We start from the raw sequence: 18934 nt of genomic DNA on the forward strand, positions 1-18934 counted from the left end.
TTCTGTGGAGGAGGCATATGCCTTACTTGCCTCTGACACCGAATCTGCCAGTGAGGGCGAGGAAGACCCTACTTTCTTGTGGTCTTCCTCATATTCCTCATCATCTAGTTGTGATGATTGGCCCCCAACAAGGCGGCAGAGACACTGCCAGGCGAGGTCCTGCCCCCCCATGACAGTGACCTAGTGCCCGACACTAGTAAGAGTGACCCTGCCGCTCGTACTAGGAGTCCGACCCCCCAGACAAACATACTGGAGATCCCTATCGGTGAACCTGCCTGGAGAGCCCTAGAGGGACATCAGCCGGTGATTCCTGAGTTTGTTGGCGACTCAGGAATCCAGATTGACATAGTCGGATACACTGAAATAGACTTTTTTAGGTATTATTTCAGTGACGACTGTGAATCTAATGGTGGAGCAGACAAAATTATACGCCCAACAGTTCTTCGCCCACCACCCAGATTCACTTTTGGCTAGGCCGATTGATCGATTCAATGCAGCCGAAATGAGGACGTTTTGGGGCATCGTGCTGCATATGGGCCCAGTAAAAAAACCTGTGTCAGGCAGTACTGGAGTGGGGACAGTATGGCCATGGCACGGAGATGGTTTGAGGCCATACGGAAATGCCTACATTACGCTGATAATGTAGCATGTCCCCCCCCAAAAAAAATTTTTTTTGAAGGCCTACATACCCCAAAGGGAGCTCTCTGTTGATGAGTCTCTTATCAGTTTTAAGGGGGCACTGATCTTCGGCGAATACATTCCCACTAAGCGGGTGGGTGAGATATGATGGGAAACTCTCAGGGTACACTTATAAGTTTGGAGTATACGAGGGAACTTATGCAGAACTGTGCGGAAGAACCAGAGAGGTCTCCCTCTAAATTTTCTCCAGGCACCTATGCCCAAGGGTGAGTCCCGTGCCCTTACCAGTGAAAATATGTTGCTGGTCAGGTATAAGGATAAGAGGGATATTCTTATCCTGACCACAATTTATGGTAACGGCAGCTACCCTGTCCCTGTGCGATGTACCACAACACCAGTCCTCAAGCTCGATTATATTCTGGACTACAATCGGTATATGAGGGGAGTTGATCTCTCTGATGAAGTCCTCAAGCCATATAACGCCATGCGGAAAACACGGACATAGTACAAAAAAAGTTGCGGTCTACATGGTCCAGGTTGCCATGTACAACTCTTTTGTACTGTCCCAGTACGCTGGCAACCCAGGGACATACCTTCAGTTCCAAGAGGAAGTCCTAAAGGCCCTGATTTTTGGTGACTGGGAAAGAGTAGGCCGGACTTCCCAAGGAACTGAAGTTATAGGTGCCAGGATCGTCCTGGGCCAACACTTTCCAGGTGAGGTCCCCCACACTTGAAAGAAGGGATGATCCCAGAAAAAATGCAAAGTGTGTTGCAAGAGGGGGACATGAAAGGACACCACCACTCATTGTGACACACTCTGCATTAAAAACTGCTTCAGGGAGCATCACACTTCCATGGAGTACTACATTTTTTATCCTTTTCCCTTTTCATTTTAATTTCCCATAATTTGACCCCAATGTACCAGTCCAGAGTACATTCCAAATTTTAACCCCATAAACCACAAAATTGCCCTAAACACCCTTTCATAAAAAGAATTGAAAACAAAAATAAGACCCCTTGGGGTATTTTTTTTCCAAAACTGGGTCATGGGTCACTGAGTCATTAGCATCGTTTTTTTTAATGTTGCCTTAAATGCACAGTTTTCTCTCCCCACCTGAGGCAACAGGTTAGGGACGGCCACACACATCACATTCCCAGAATGATGATTCAGAGCATAGGGTTTGGTGCGGGCATATTATGTACTTTTGGCTATGCTCTGGGTCATCATTCTGGGAACATAATTGACATATCAGTAGTAAAATTTTTATTTTTATTTTCCCTATAGTACATTTCATCCATTCCTGGAAAATAAATTTAGGGAACACCCATCCATTCCAAATGTCCATTTCCCCCTTATACACCTTCCCTTGGGGGTGTACTGCCTGTAATAGGCTTACATGTGGGTGTTACTTTCTTATTTTCCTCTGAATGTATGTAACTGTCAGCTACTGATAGGTCCGTAAGAAACATCGGCCTCAAATGCGAACAGAGTTCCCTCTCATGAGCCCATCATATTTCCAGGCAACAATTTGGGGTCACATGTTAGTTGTTCCTAGAAAGATGCAGAGCATAGGTAAAAATTGCAATTTTCACTTTTCCCAAACTAAACTTCCATTCCTAGAAAATAAATTTAGGAAACACCCGTGTGTTCAAAATGTCCACTTTACCCCTATACCCTTTCCTCAGGGGGTACTTTCTGTAATGGTGTCACATGTGAGTGTTTCTTTTTGTTATTTTCCTCAGAATGGATGTAACCATCAGCTAGTGATATGCCATAGGCCACAAATGCGAACCTAGCTCTATGACTCTAGAGCTCTGTTATGTGCCTCACAGCATGTTATGTCATATATGGGGTATTTCCATACTCATAAGCAATGGGGTAACACATTCTGGGGGGCCTTTTCTCCTATTACCCCTTGTAAAAATGAAAAATTTGGGGTAACACCAGCATTTTTGTGAATTTTTTTGTAATTTGTAATTTTACCGCCCACTGTTTCAAACAACTGTGAGGTGTAAATACTTACTGTACCTCTTGTTACATTCCTTGAGGAGTGTAGTTTCCAAAATGATGGCACCACTGTTCTGGCACCATGGTAGCTCTGTAAACGCCCACGGCCGCCGACACAGATTCCAGCAAAATTCCCTCTCCAATAGCTGAATGGCGCTCCTGCTCTTCTGAGACCCGGTGTGCTCCCGCAGAGCAGTTTACGTCCAAATATGGAGTATGTCCTTACTCTGAAGAAATGTATTTCCAAATTGTGGGGGGCATTTTCTCCTATTACTACTTCTGAAAATGAACATTTTTGAGTAAAAGTCGTCAAACACCTCTGGGTTTTTTATTTATTTTTTTGCTGTTCTGGCACCATAGGTTCTTCCTAAATGTGACATGGTGTCACGATTCGGCTTCCAGGTAGTGGATCCTCTGTGTCAGCGAGGGATTGGCGTGGACCGTGCTAGTGGACCGGTTCTAAGAGGCTACTGGTTTTCACCAGAGCCCGCCGCAAAGCGGGATGGTCTTGCTGCGGCAGTAGCAACCAGGTCGTATCCACTAGCAACGGCTCAACCTCGCTGACTGCTGAGAAGGCGTGGGACAGAAGGACAAGGCAGAGGCAAGGTCAGACGTAGCAGAAGGTCGGGGGCAGGCGGCAAGGTTCGTAGTCAGGATGGGTAGCAGAAGTTCAGGTACACAGGCTATGGACACACTAAACGCTTTCACTGGCACAAGGCAACAAGATCCGGCAAGGGAGTGCATGGGAGGAGGTCAGATAAAGGCAGGGAGCAGGTGGAAGCCAATTAAGCTAATTGGGCCAGGCACCAATCATTGGTGCACTGGCCCTTTAAGTCTCAGAGAGCTGGCGCGCGTGCGCCCTAGAGAGCGGAGCCGCGCGCGCCAGCACATGACAGCAGGGGACCGGGACGGGTAAGTGACCTGGGATGCGATTCGCGAGCGGGCGCGTCCCGCTGTGCGAATCGCATCCCCAACGGCCAAGACAGTGCAGCGCTCCCGGTCAGCGGGACTGACCGGGGCGCTGCAGGGAGAAAGACGCCGTGAGCGCTCCGGGGAGGAGCGGGGACCCGGAGCGCTAGGCGTAACAGTACCCCCCCCCTTAGGTCTCCCCTTCTCTTTGTCCGGTAACTGCCTCCCCTGGGATGAGGACACCGGGAAAGAATGGAGGGTTTCCTCAACGGCAGGCAGTACAGCAGGAGTGGGAATGGGGAGGGAGGGCAGAGGGCGAGGCCTGGCACGGGGCAGTGTGACACCAGGACGGGGGCCATGGGGAGGCACAGAGGCTTGCCTGACGGGACTGGGAGGGGGGGAGAGGCACTTCCTGTGGCAGGCAGAGTCCCAGTTCCTGATCTCCCCGGTGGTCCAATCAATGGTGGGGGAATGAAGCCGGAGCCAAGGCAGACCGAGGAGGACCTCAGAGGTACAGTTGGGGAGAATGAAGAACTCAATCCTCTCAAGGTGGGGTCCAATAGACATGAGGAGGGGCTCTGTGCGGTAACGCACGGTGCAGTCCAATCTGGCTCCGTTGACCGCGGAAATGTAGAGCGGCTTGACGAGACGGGTCACCGGGATGCTGAATTTATTAACAAACGACTCCAAAATAAAATTTCCAGAGGCACCGGAGTCCAAGCAGGCCACGGCTGAGAGGGAGGAGTTGGCTGAAGAAGAAATCCGCACGGGCACCGTGAGACGTGGAGGAGCAGACTTGGAACCAAGAGACGCCACACCCACGTGAGCTGGGTGCGTGCGTGCGTTTCCCAGGCGTGGAGGACGGATAGGGCAATCCACCAAGAAATGCTCAGTACTGGCACAGTAAAGACAGAGATTTTCTTCCCTACGGCGATTCCTCTCTTCCTGGGTCAGGCGAGACTTATCCACTTGCATGGCCTCCTCGGCGGGAGGCCCAGGCGTAGATTGCAACGGATACTGTGGGAGAGGTGCCCAGAGATCTAAGTCTTTTTCCTGGCGGAGCTCTTGGTGTCGCTCAGAAAAACGCATGTCAATGCGGGTAGCTAGATGGATGAGTTCTTGCAGATTGGCAGGAATCTCTCGTGCGGCCAGCACATCCTTGATGCGACTGGATAGGCCTTTTTTAAAGGTCGCGCAGAGAGCCTCGTTATTCCATGATAACTCGGAAGCAAGAGTACGAAATTGGATGGCGTACTCGCCCACTGAAGAATTACCCTGGACCAGGTTCAACATTGCAGTCTCGGCAGAAGAAGCTCGGGCTGGTTCCTCGAAGACACTCCGGAGTTCAGCGAAGAAGGCCTGGACTGTGGCTGTGGCAGGATCATTGCGGTCCCAGAGCGGTGTGGCCCACGACAAGGCCTTTCCTGAAAGAAGGCTTACTACGAACGCCACCTTAGACCGTTCTGAAGGAAACAAGTCCGACAACATCTCCATATGCAGGGAACACTGAGACAAAAATCCACGGCAGAGTTTAGAGTCCCCATCAAATTTGTCCGGCAGGGACAAGCGGAGGTTAGGAGCGGCCACTCGCTGCGGAGGAGGTGCAGGAGCTGGCGGAGGAGATGGTTGCTGCTGTAGCAGAGGCAGAAGTTGCTGTAACATGGCGGTCAACTGCGACAGCTGCTGTCCTTGTTGGGCAATCTGCTGCGATTGCTGAGCGACCACCGTGGGAAGATCAGCGAGACTTGGCAGCGGCACCTCAGCGGGATCCATGGCCGGATCTACTGTCACGATTCGGCTTCCAGGTAGTGGATCCTCTGTGTCAGCGAGGGATTGGCGTGGACCGTGCTAGTGGACCGGTTCTAAGAGGCTACTGGTTTTCACCAGAGCCCGCCGCAAAGCGGGATGGTCTTGCTGCGGCAGTAGCAACCAGGTCGTATCCACTAGCAACGGCTCAACCTCGCTGACTGCTGAGAAGGCGTGGGACAGAAGGACAAGGCAGAGGCAAGGTCAGACGTAGCAGAAGGTCGGGGGCAGGCGGCAAGGTTCGTAGTCAGGATGGGTAGCAGAAGTTCAGGTACACAGGCTATGGACACACTAAACGCTTTCACTGGCACAAGGCAACAAGATCCGGCAAGGGAGTGCATGGGAGGAGGTCAGATAAAGGCAGGGAGCAGGTGGAAGCCAATTAAGCTAATTGGGCCAGGCACCAATCATTGGTGCACTGGCCCTTTAAGTCTCAGAGAGCTGGCGCGCGCGCGCCCTAGAGAGCGGAGCCGCGCGCGCCAGCACATGACAGCAGGGGACCGGGACGGGTAAGTGACCTGGGATGCGATTCGCGAGCGGGCGCGTCCCGCTGTGCGAATCGCATCCCCAACGGCCAAGACAGTGCAGCGCTCCCGGTCAGCGGGACTGACCGGGGCGCTGCAGGGAGAAAGACGCCGTGAGCGCTCCGGGGAGGAGCGGGGACCCGGAGCGCTAGGCGTAACACATGCCCTCCAAAAAACATTTTAGCAAAATTTGCTTTCCAAAATCCCATTGTCGCTCCTTCCCTTCTGAGCCCTCTAGGGAACCCGCAGAATACTTTACATACATATATGAGGTATTTCCTTACTTGACAGAATTTGGATTACACATTTTGGGGGGATTTCTCTCCTTTTACCCCTTGTAAAAATTCAAAAGAATGGTCTACAAGAACATGAGAGTGTAAAAAATGAAGATTTAGAATTTTCTCCTTTACTTTACTGCTATTCCTGTGAAACACCTAAAGGGTTAGAAAAAAACTTTCTGAATGTCATTTTGAATACTCCGAGGGGTGAATTTTTTTATAATGGGGTAATTTAAAGGGTACTTCTAACAAGAAGGCCCTGAAAAATTCAGATTTTGAAATTCTTGTGAAAAATTGGAGAATTGCAGCAGAACTTTGAAGCCCTCTAATGTCTTCAAAAAGTATAAAAATGTCAATCTTATGATGCCAACATAAAGTAGACATATTGTATATGTGAATCAATATAAAATTTATTTGAGATGTCCATTTTCCTTACAAGCAGAGTCTCAAAATTAAAAAAAATGCTAAATTTCCAAGAAATGATGCAAGTCTTGCCAAAAATGTACCACTAACATAAAGTAGAATATGTCACGAAAAAAACATTCTCGGAATCAAATTCATAAGTAAAAGCATCCCAGAATTATTAATGCTTAAAGTGACAGTGGTCAGATTCGCAAAAAATGCTCTGGTCCTTAAAGTCATAATGGGCTTGGTCCTTAAGGGGTTAAAGGGGTACTCCGCCACTAGACATCTTATCCCCTATCCAAACGATAGGGGATAAGATGTCTGATCGTGGGGGTGATCGCGATTTCTCCTGCAGCACCCCCTGTCTTCTGCTGCACGGAGCGAACTTAGCTCCGTGTCTGATGACTGGCGATACAGGGGCCGGAGTATCATGACGCCACGGCCCCGCCACTTTGTGAAGTTAGGGCCTGCCCCCTCAATGCAAGTCTATGGGAGGGGATGTGGCGTCCGTTATCAGGCATGGAGCAAGGTTTGCTCCTTTCAGCAGATGACAGGGGGTGCTGCAGGAGAGATCGCGGGGGTTCCCAGCGGCGGGACCCCCATGAGCAGATATCTTATCCCCTATCCTTTGAATAGGGGATAAGATGTCTAGGGGTTGAGCACCCCTTTAAGCAGAGCTACCTACTTTTTATACAGTGGTTATATACTAAGTGTACATCACAGGTTATACAACTAACCAAAGGACACCTGCTTGCTATCTCAGCCCTTGGTCAGTCTCCCAGAAATTCCTCAGCTTACTGTTATCAGCTTAGTCATTCCTTTCTGAGAACTCATCTGGTATCAATTAGAATCAACTCCTTAACCTTTCTCAAATTAAGCTTATTTTCTAACAAATTCTGTACTTAAAGGATATTAACTGTTTAGTTTCCATAACAAGTCTAATAAGGATTCCCCTGTTATCATACATCTTGTCCCCTGTCCTTTGGATAGGGGAGATGTATAAAGCCGGATTACCCCTTTAAATCTACCCCAAGTACCTTCAGCTAATTGGCCAAACAAGAGCTGAGCATCCCCATAGGACTTGTGCTACATTTGGAGCATATTTATTTCCAATAGATTCCCCTTTGGGAATCCAAAAAAACCCTAATTTCCCATATACTACTTATTGTGATTAAAATTCCCATAAGCTTTATTAGTTCCTACACTTATTATATTAAAATCAGACAGCGCTGTTTGCTCCAAATTTTCTTTTTGATTATAAAATTACAGAGCAGACTTCTCTGCTAATTTCCTCCTTGCTTGTGAGTGCAGCTATCCTGTATGTCTGCAGGTCATACAGGGTTAATGCTTAGGAGCAGAAGCGCTGCCATGTTTAAAATATCCAGAGGGGGCAGAGTGGATATTTTAAACATGGCAGCGCTTCTGCTCCTAAGCATTAACCCTGTATGACCTGCAGACATACAGGATAGCTGCACTCACAAGCAAGGAGGAAATTAGCAGAGAAGTCTGCTCTGTAATTTTATAATCAAAAAGAAAATTTGGAGCAAACAGCGCTGTCTGATTTTAATATAATAAGTGTAGGAACTAATAAAGCTTATGGGAATTTTAATCACAATAAGTAGTATATGGGAAATTAGGGTTTTTTTGGATTCCCAAAGGGGAATCTATTGGAAATAAATATATAAATTTAACCCTCCATATGCTGGTCTTACCAGGTATGGTACATTTGGAGCATAGACATTTTCAAGTAGAAGATCTCATAAGCAAGCAAGATTTTCAAAAAGCGATTCCTCCCTTCAGGATAAATTCTTTTTGCAAGAGTGAAAGCTATGGACTTAGAGATTCCAATAGCAATCGCACATGTTGGGTGTGAGCTATGATACCAATGAATGTTGAAGAAGGAGGGTATATGGGGGACATTGGAAGTTCTAAAGTGCATTTCCTCTAAAAACAATACAGAAACAAGCTGTTTTTCCATTTAATGGGTGACTTGAGATCTTTTTTTAAAGACATTGAAACTTTTTTACATTGAAAGAGACTATAATTAATTTTGTCATTGCAAAATATTTAAGAAAATGCAGAGAATGCAATAGCATTTCACAGTGACCCACTCCAAAAAGATGTCATACACCAGGAGTGCCGCTGGGTGCCGCTCACAAGAGGGGTGCCAGGGGCGGACTGAGCCGCCGCAGCCACCGCCGCCGACACCACTACTGAGGATCCGGGACACTCGTCCCAGATCCCCAGCAGATAGCGGTGCCTTCTCCTGTATGCGCGATACACATACATACAGGAGAAGGTGTCTACTCTGTGTGAGCCGCATCTGCAGCTACACAGAGGAGACGTGACCTCCGCCCCCACGCAGCACGCAGTACAGGCACCGGTGACGTCACTCATCGGCGCCTGTACTGTGGAGGGGTGAAGACGCAGGCCTGCAGCTGAGGAAATCGCTGCGTGGGATATCAGGTGAGCATCCTTTTTTTATTTATTTTTCTCAAGTCTGCACACACCTATGGGGAAGGGGAGGGAGGGGGAGGGTGTTACTCTACATATACCTATGGGGGAGGGGGGGTTACTCTACATATATACCTATAGGGGAGGAGGGGGGGGTTGCTCTACATATACCTATGGAGGAGGGGGGGTTACTCTACATATATACCTATAGGGGAGGAAGGGGGGGTTGCTCTACATATACCTATGGGGGAGGGGGGGTTACTCTACATATTTACCTATAGGGGAGGAGGGGGGGGTTACTCTACATATACCTATAGGGGAGAAGGGGGGGTACTCTACATATACCTATGGGGGAGGGGGGTTACTCTACATATATCTATGGGGAAGGGGAAGGGGGGTTACTCTACATATACCTATGGGGGAGGGGTTGTTACTCTACATATATACCTATGGGGGAGGGGGGGTTACTCTACATTTATACCTATAGGGAGGAGGGGGGGGGGGTTACTCTACATATACCTATGGAGGAGGGGGGGTTACTCTACATATACCTATAGGGAAGAGGGGGGGGGGGTTACTCTACATATACCTATGGGGAAGGGGAGGGGGGTTACTCTACATATACCTATGGGGAAGGGGAGGGGGGATAACTCTACATATACCTAAGGAGAGGAGGGTTACTCTACATATACCTATGGGGAAGGGGAGGGGGGTTACTCTACATATGCCTATGGGGAAGGGGAGGGTTACACTACATATACCTATGGGGAAGGGGAGGGGGGGGGGTTACTCTACATATACCTATGGGGAAGGGGAGGGGGGGGGGTTACTCTACATATACCAATGGGGAAGGGGAGGTTACTCTACATATACCTATGGGGAAGGGGAGGGGGGGTTACTCTACATATACCTATGGGGAAGGGGAGGAGGGGGTTACTCTACATATACCTATAGGGGAGGGGGGGGGGTTACTCTACATATACCTATGGGGAAGGGGAGGGCAGGGGGTTACTCTACATATACCTATGGGGAAGGGGAGGGGGGTTACTTTACATATACCTATGGGGAAGGGGGGGGGGGTGTAACTGCATATACCTATGGGGAAGAGGGGGGGGTGTAGCTGCACATACATATGGGAAAGAGGGGGGTGTAACTGCATATACCTATGGGGAAGAGGGAGGGGTGTAGCTGCATATACATATGGGAAAGAGGGGGGTGTAACTGTATATACATATGGGAAAGGGGTGTGTGTAACTGCATATACCTATGGTAAAGGGGGGGGGTGTATCTGCACATACACCTATGGGAAAGAGGGGGGGGGGTGTAACTGCATATACACCTATGGGAAAGAGGGGGGGTGTAACTGCATATACACCTATGGGAAAGAGGGGGGTGCAACTGCATATACCTATGAGAAAGATGGGGGGGGGGGTGTAACTGCATATACCTATGGGAAAGAGGGGGGGTGTAACTGCATATACCTATTGGAAAGAGGGGGGGTGTAACTGCATATACCTATGGGAAAGAGGGGGCTGCAACTGCATATACCTATGGGAAAGAGGGGGGGGGGGTGTAACTGCATATACCTACCTATGGGAAAGGGGGGTTGTAACTGCATATACCTATGGGAAAGGGGGGTGTAACTGCATATACCTATGGGAAAGGGAGGTGTAACTGCATATACCTATGGGAAAGGGGGGGTGTAACTGCATATACCTATGGGAAAGTGGGGGTGTAACTGCATATACCTATGGGAAAGGGGGGATGTAACTGCATATACCTATGGGAAAGAGGGGGGGATGTAACTGCATATACCTATGGGAATGAGGGGGGGGGTGTAATTGCATATACCTATGGGAAAGAGGGGGGGGGTGTAACTGCATATACCTATGGGAAAGAGGGGGGGTGTAACTGCATATACCTATGGGAAAGAGGGGGGGGTGTACTTGCTTATACCTATGGGAAAGAGGGGGGGGGAGGTAACTCTGCCTATACCTATGGGGTAAGGTGGGGGGGAACTGCCTATACCAATGGGGAAGAGGGGGGTAACTCTGCCTATACCAATGGGGAAGAGGAGGGTAACTCTGCCTATACCAATTGGAAGAGGGGGGAGGTTTTTTTTTTTTTTACTCTGCCTATACCTATGGGGAAAGGGGTTGGGGGGACTCTGCTGCCTATACCTAAGGAGAAAGGGGGGTTAACTCTGTTCCTATACCTATTGGGAAGGGGGTTTAACTCTGCTGCCTATATCTACAGGGAAGGGGGGCTACCTAACTTTATACCTGGGTGCCTAACTACTTACCTACATACCCAGCTACCTAACTATGTACATATCTGGCCTTCATACATGGCTGCCTAACTACCTAGCTAGCCCCCTACCTACCTAACTTGTCACCTACCTACATATCTGGCTTCCTGATCTACCTACCTAGTTACCTATTTACCTGGCTACCTACCTACCCGTTTACTGTGCAGGACACCAAGGAGGGCATTATTACAGTTTGTGGGCCTTTAGATGGAAAGATTGTGTAGAGGAGGGCACTGGAAAATGCAGAGTCTGACATGTTTTTCCTGCAGATGTTAAGAGAACCACATGGCGGTCTTATCCGGACGGAGAAGAAAAGGAAAGAGGATGCCGCTGATCAGAAAATACGTAATTGTGAGTCCCAAAATGTAACTGTAATCACTTATATGGTGTACACATCCTGTGTACAGCTGATATCTACCGCCATATGGTCCTGTATATAATCACTTATATTGTATACAGATCCTTTATAGTATACTGGTCTGTAGGGGTTTTATTCAGTACAGTATGGCAGTATTATCCAGTTATTGTGTGGTGGTATATATTTACTCCTTGTATACCAGTATTATTGGTCTTGGAAATGTACCTATGTTAAAGTGTTTCTTATATATATAAATTTTAGTTTATAGTGTGTGGGATTTAGGTGGAATAGGGGCATGGCAGAAGATTGACGAGCTGCAGAGTCTAGTAGGGGCCCTTGCTTTTCTTTGGTCCGTGGGCCCTGAGTGTTGTCAGTCCGCTCATGGGAGGGGGTGTAATTATGGGGGGGGAGGAGGGGGTAAATAAAAGGGGGAGGGGAGGGAGGGGGGTGTAATTAAGGGGGGGTGCCAAACAAAGGGTCCGCCCTGGGTGCCAAATGCTCTAGGTACGCCCCTGCATTGGAGAGATACTGCAGGAGACTGACTTTGAATTTTCAACTGCAACATCTGTGTTTTTTGTGACTGCTGCTTGAGAACAGTTAAGACATTTGTTATTCAGGTGTATGCTATTGTGTGTTTGCTAATGAGCATAGCCCATAGCCCATTTGTTTTGAGGGAGGAGCTTGTGAGGATTTTGCATCCACTGTTTAATTAGGAGATTACTATGGCTCAGTAAATGGTGTCAAGAGCAAGGTTTTGGCTTTGTGTCTCATGATAGCTCTACTTGGAATAGAAAGGAACTTTACAAAAAAATAGGGTTTTCATCTTTCTCTCAAGGGAACAAATGTACTCAGTGAACAATTCCAAGAATTTTCTAAGGAGTATTTAAACTTGGGGGCAAAAGAGTGATAATCCATGAGTCTAAATTCCCTACTGGGATTATTCTGTCTACAAGTTGAGGAGCCAATCCGGAAGGAGACCATTTTGGATTTGGTATTCACAAATGGGGATTTGATATATGATGTTACTGTAGGCGAAAGCTTGGGATCTAGTGATCAACAGTCAGTGTGGTTTAATATAAGAACAATGAAGGAGTCACACCACACACTTTTCAAATTGAGATTAGTCATAAATGAGTCCCTATCAGACTGGAACGTATTACATGGAGTCAAGGAGAAATTGGACTACTTAAAAGACGCTTTATTGAAGGCAACAGAAAATTGCATTAGACTTGTCAGTAAAAGCAGAAAAAGGAAGAGACCACTGTGGTACTCAACAGAAGTGGCCCAAATCATAAAAAACAAAAAGTTAGCATTTAGTAATTATAAAAAAAACCTAGAGCAATGAAGAGAGGGAAATCTACAAGATTAGGCAGTAAGAGGCCAATCAAGTTATAAGAACTTCTAAAGCACAGGCAGAAGAAAAACTAGCTCAGTCTGTGGAAAAAAGGTGGTAAGACATTTTTCAGATATATAAATGAAAAAAGGAAATGAAAACAAGGAATAACTAGGAAGGAAGGTATGTAGAAGAGAATAAAGGGCTAGCGGACTGCCTTAATGAATACTTCTTTCAGTTTTTACAGAAGAAAAAAAAAGGAAAAGGACCTCAATTAGGGAGGAAGACTAATGAATCGTTTGATGCATGTGTCTTTACAGAGGAAGAGGTTCTATGTTTGCTGTCTAAAGTTAAGACCAATAAGTCACAGGGGCCTGATGGAATACACCCAAAATTATTAAAAGAGCTTAGCGGTGAACTAGCAAAACCGTTAACAGATTTATTTAACCAATCAATGGTAACAGGAGTCGTCCCGGAAGATTGGAAATTAGCAAATGTCGTGCCTATTCACAAGAAAGGTAGTAGAGAGGAATCAAGCAATTATAGGCCAGTAAGTCTGACATCAATAGTGGGAAAATTAATGGAAACCCTACTAAAGAGTAGGATTGTGGAACATCTAAAATCTCATGAATTGCAAGATGAAAAACAACATGGGTTTACTTCAGGGAGATCATGTCAAACAAATCTTATAGATTTTTTTGATTGGGTGACTAAAATAATAGATGGCAGAGGGGCAGTAGACATTGCATATCTAGATTTTAGTAAGGCTTTTGACGCTGTCCCACAAAGGGAGACTTATTGACTTATCAATAAACTACAGTCTTTGAGCTTGGACTCCCATATTGTCGAGAAGATTAGGCAGTGGCTGAGGGACAGACAACAGAGGGTTGTAGTCAATGGAATATATTCAGAGCAAGGTCTTGTTACCAGTGGGGTACATCAGGGATCTGTACCGGGACCAATTTTGTTTAATATCTTCATTAGTGATATTGCAAAAGGTCTCCACATGTAAGGTGTGTCTTTTAGCTGATGACACAAAGATATGTAACAAGGTTGATGTTCCTGGAGGGATGCGCCAAATGGAAAAGGATTTAGACAAACTAGAAGAATGGTCAGAACTCTGGTAACTGAAATTCAATGTGAATAAGTGCAAGATAATGCACCTGGAGCATAAAAACCCTTGGGCAGAATATAGAATATTTGACACAGTCCTGACCTCAGTATCTGAGGAGAGGGATTTAGGAGTAATTAGTTGAGAAGACTTAAAGGTAGGAAGACAATGTAATAGAGCAGCAGGAAATGCTAGCAGAATGCTTGGATGTATAGGGAGAGGTATAATCAGTAGAAAGAGAGAAGTGCTCATGCCGCTGTACAGAACACTGGTGAGACATCACTTGGAGTATTGTGCGCAGTACTGGAGGCCGTATCTACCAGAAGGATATAGATACTCTAGAGAGAGTTCAGAGAAGAGCTACTAAACTAGTACATGGATTGCAGGATAAAACTTACCAGGAAAGGTTAAAGGACCTTAAAGGGTACCTCTCATCAAAAAAACTTTTGATATATTATAGATTAATGTATGCAGAATAACTTTACAATTGCATGTTATTAAAAAATGGGCTTCTTTCTATTTAATTTTCCACTTTGAAGAAATGACCACTAGGGGTCTCCCTACCAGTCCTGTCAGCAAGCATTTCAGACTCATGCTGGAGTCCTAAACACTACGAGCTGCCAGTATGCTTTGTTCACAAAGGAGAACACTCAGAGCTGCCAGCCTGCTTTGTTCACAGCCTGTTTGGCTGTGAACAAAGCAGACTGGCAGCTTTGAGTGTTTAGGACTCCAGCATGAGTCAGAAATGCTTGCTGACATGACTGATTGGGAAAAATACAATAGAAAGAAGCATATTTTTCATTAACATGCTATTGGAAAGTTATTCAACATTCATTAATCTAAAATATATCAAAAGTTTATTTGATGAGAGGTACCCTTTAACTATAGCTTGGAAGAAAGAAGAGACAGAGGGGATATGATAGAGACTTTTAAATACATAAAGGGAATCAACACGGTAAAGGAAGAAAATATATTTAAAAGAAGAAAAACTATCACAAGAGGACACAGTTTTAAATTAGAGGGGCAAAGGTTTAAAAGTAATAGGAAGTATTACTTTACTGAGAGAGTAGTGGATGCATGGAATAGCCTTCCTGCAGTAGTGGTAGCTGCAAATACAGTCAAGGCATGGGATAAGCATAAGGCTATCCTTCATATAAGATAGGGTCAGGGACCATTGATAGGAATCAGATTATTGGGCAGACTGGATGGGCCAAGTGGTTCTTATCTGCCAACACATTCTATGGCGCTGATTTACTATTGTAAACCCTACATGTTTTGTTAGGATGTGCGCCAGAATTCTGCCTCATTGTGCTAGAATTCTGTCTGCGCCAGAAATAAAAAACCCGACCAACTCTCCATTTTACAAAAAAAAATAAAATGAAAAGGGGCTTGCCAGTCACAGAAAAGGGGCGTGTTCCCTACATTTTCACAAAAACCCAACATGTTTGCTCAGATTTCCACAGAAAATGTAGTTGATTTCAGCTAAAGAAAAACCCTACAGATCAGAGCATGTGCAAAATAAGCAAAATGTAGAGAAAAGTGCAAAATGTAGGGAAACCTTAGTAAATACGGTGGAAAAAAAATTGTAGGGAATTAAAACCCACAAAGAAACCTACACAACACTCTTAGTACTTTAATCGGCTCATTTGGCTAGGCTAGCAAACACCAGTTCATGACACCAGAAATAAGGTTGTGGATGATTGTAATATAGGCGTATGATGAGCAGTGTAGTATCATGTGGCTGGAGTGGTGCAACCTTGTATCACAATGTAGATCCCACAATCTGCATCTTCAAAGAAGCGGTAATTCATACACAAGGCAAGGAAAACAACTTGTACTTTAATCCGCGTACAGTCCCAACACAGAAATAACACTTTGTAATGTAGTTGATATACCATTTAAGAACAGGATCAAGAGGTAAACTGTCAGCAGTCACTGTCCAGAATATATTTGCAGATATTCATTTTGTTTGTGCTGATACTTGAAGATTTGGTTATGTTTCCCCCTTTCTGTATGTGTTAGACTCAGAGGTGAGGTCTACCCTGGGTGTTATGTTGAGCGGAGTTATTCTGCTGCAAACTAGGCCAGGTCCATAGGAATAGCATTCCTAGTTCTTTTTTGGCCCTTTCAAATTTGTCTTTATCCTGAATGCTACCTCTTGTAGTACCTCTGTAGTGGGACACGCAAGGCAGGATAATCTTTGCTGTAACAGTGCTGGAATGGTAGACTAATTCCCTCTGAAGACAAGAGAGTTGGAGGACACATGCTTTCACTTCTCTGGCTAGGCCAGAACTACTCTGTTCTTTGGATCCTCCCCTATCCTGAAAATAGGGGTGGAGACTGACAGTCCATGGCACTAATTGGTTAATGGGTTGACATGGACAGATTACCAATGCTCTTACAGTGCAATAGACTTTGGGTAGAAATTGTTAACCCCTTAAACTCTATACAAGGCTCAGTGCATGCATGCAGTACTTATGTCTTTTAGAGACAGACTTTAAACAGAGCAGCAATCCATATGTGACTACAGCCACCTGAACAGTGTTCAAAGTAGCAACAGGGGACCAGACTGCACCATTACTTAAAATGTGTTTGTGTGCTGGTGTGTGTGGGGAAGGGGTTTCACCTGGGTGCAAAGAGGTGCCATTACTTAGTGTATGTGGGGGGGTGGGGGGGGGGGGAGGGGAGATACCCCCTGGGACCAGAAAGGCACTATTTTTTAGTGTGTGGGGAGTCATTTGGGCACCATTACTTATTAGGGGGTAGTCATCTGGGACCAGACAAGCACCTGTACTTAGTAAATGGGTAAGTGTGTGTGTTAGGGGGGGTCACTTTGGTGCTGAGTCTCCATTACTTAGTGTGTGGGTCACCTAGGTGCAAAAAAAAGCAACATTATTTATTGAGGGGTATTCAGTTGGGACCTGATAGGCACCATTACATAGTGGGGCAGTAGTTCCCTAGAACCCGGGAGACTCCATTACTTAGTGTGGTCATTTGGATATTCATCTGCATCCAGTGCTCAAGTCCTGCAGGAACGTGTGGGAACTGAGTTCCTGCACTTTTTCCACAGCAGGAACACTGCAGGACCAGCCCTTATGGGGAAGAGTTCCCACACTTTTTTTTCCAGGACTTGACCCCTGTCGGCATCCCATTTTTGGTGGTATATACCTGAGATATTGCTAAAACTCAGTGGGGACCTAGCCTAACATATATGTGTGTGTGCCCATACAGATAAAAGCGGCACCTGCTAGTCTCTGGTGGATCTGGGGAAAGTGGGTTCCCTATTAGTAAGCCAATGCCATGGTGGAGCCCCTGCCACCCCCTTCTAATGGTAAGTGGGGCTGTCTTAGGAGAGTCAGTGTTCGCACCTTGTAGTAGACCCTGATACCAGGACAAGTCCTCTATGCTCTAATGCCTTTGATCATTTTTATTCTGCACTGGACAGACTATGCAATGGACAATTGAATCCAATGATAATAAGATTAATTAACAGATCTATTCTTTTATATTTTGACAAAACATAGCACAATCATCTCTGATCTATAGAAGTCTATTTCCTATGGCTGATATCATATAAAGTTGGGTGCAAAAGTATTTGGACAGTAGTACAATTGGCCACGGGTAAAGGCTCCTGGGTCCTGGTGCAAATATTCACCTTGAGCCCCCTGACAACCTGTTCATAAACTTTAGCTAAATTGTTGGATCTATATCAGCCACTGTAACCTCCAGGGTGTATATCCACCTCTGTATCCTTACAAAGAGTTGCTGACCCCACAAGGCAATAGTGCCCTTTATTTGTCTGACTTTGTGCCTCTATAGTAATAACCCTCTTTGTGACCCAATAAGCCCCCTGTGTCCCACACAAGGTTATAGTGGTCTGAAGAAGCGCCCTTTGAGCGGGCGTGAAAGCTGCTTACCCCTGTCACGGGAACCTGGCGTCCGTTTGATGTTTTAACTTGCACCTGAATAAAGATATCCTTGGCACCGTAACCGTGAGTGGACTTCGTGAGTGCTCCCCCGCAAATTTCTATTCCACTAGCATTGTCTGAATTTGCTTATATTCGCACAAGGGGTGGTAGCACCAATAGAAGGTGGACGGTGCACCGCACGAACTGGGACATTTCTCCTGTTCGCATTAGTGGGTTATATATACCTCATTACCAGCCTTAAAGGGAAGTGTCGATCGCTGTTGCTGCTGTTGCTAGTTATATATTGCTCTGTGTCCCTTAATAGGTAATAGTGCATCCTCTGTGTCCCCCATAAGGTAATAATATCCCCTCTGTGTCCCTCACAAGGTAATAGTGCCTCCTCAGTGCCCTTCTCCACTAGGAATGAAGGAAAAGAAGGAAAATATGACCCTTACAAAGGCGCTGCTAGTTCCAGAGTAACGTGGATGCCAACCAGAGGTATTGGTAAAAACACCGGAGTGGTTTATTAGAACATAAGAAAACAATGAAGTACAGAGATGACACGTTTCAGGGGGAGCCACCCCCTTCCTCAGATTAGTTTGTACACTCCCCCAAAATGCGTCATCTCTGTACTTCATTGTTTTCTTATGTTCTAATAAACCACTCCGGTGTTTTTACCAATACCTCTGGTTGGCATCCATGTTACTCTGGAACTAGCAGCGCCTTTGTAAGGGTCATATTTTCCTTCTTTGCCTTCACTTCTATCATGATTAGATCATTCCCTTCCCTGGGACCCAGGATCAGCAGCTGTTCCTGCCTTTCTGTCACCCACGGTGTGGGTTATTTGCGAATATTTTATTCGCACAAGGTGAGCGGCCATTTCCTAGGGGCAA

This window comes from Hyla sarda, chromosome 6, assembly GCF_029499605.1.
Source record: "Hyla sarda isolate aHylSar1 chromosome 6, aHylSar1.hap1, whole genome shotgun sequence".
Taxonomy (NCBI): Eukaryota; Metazoa; Chordata; class Amphibia; order Anura; family Hylidae; genus Hyla; species Hyla sarda.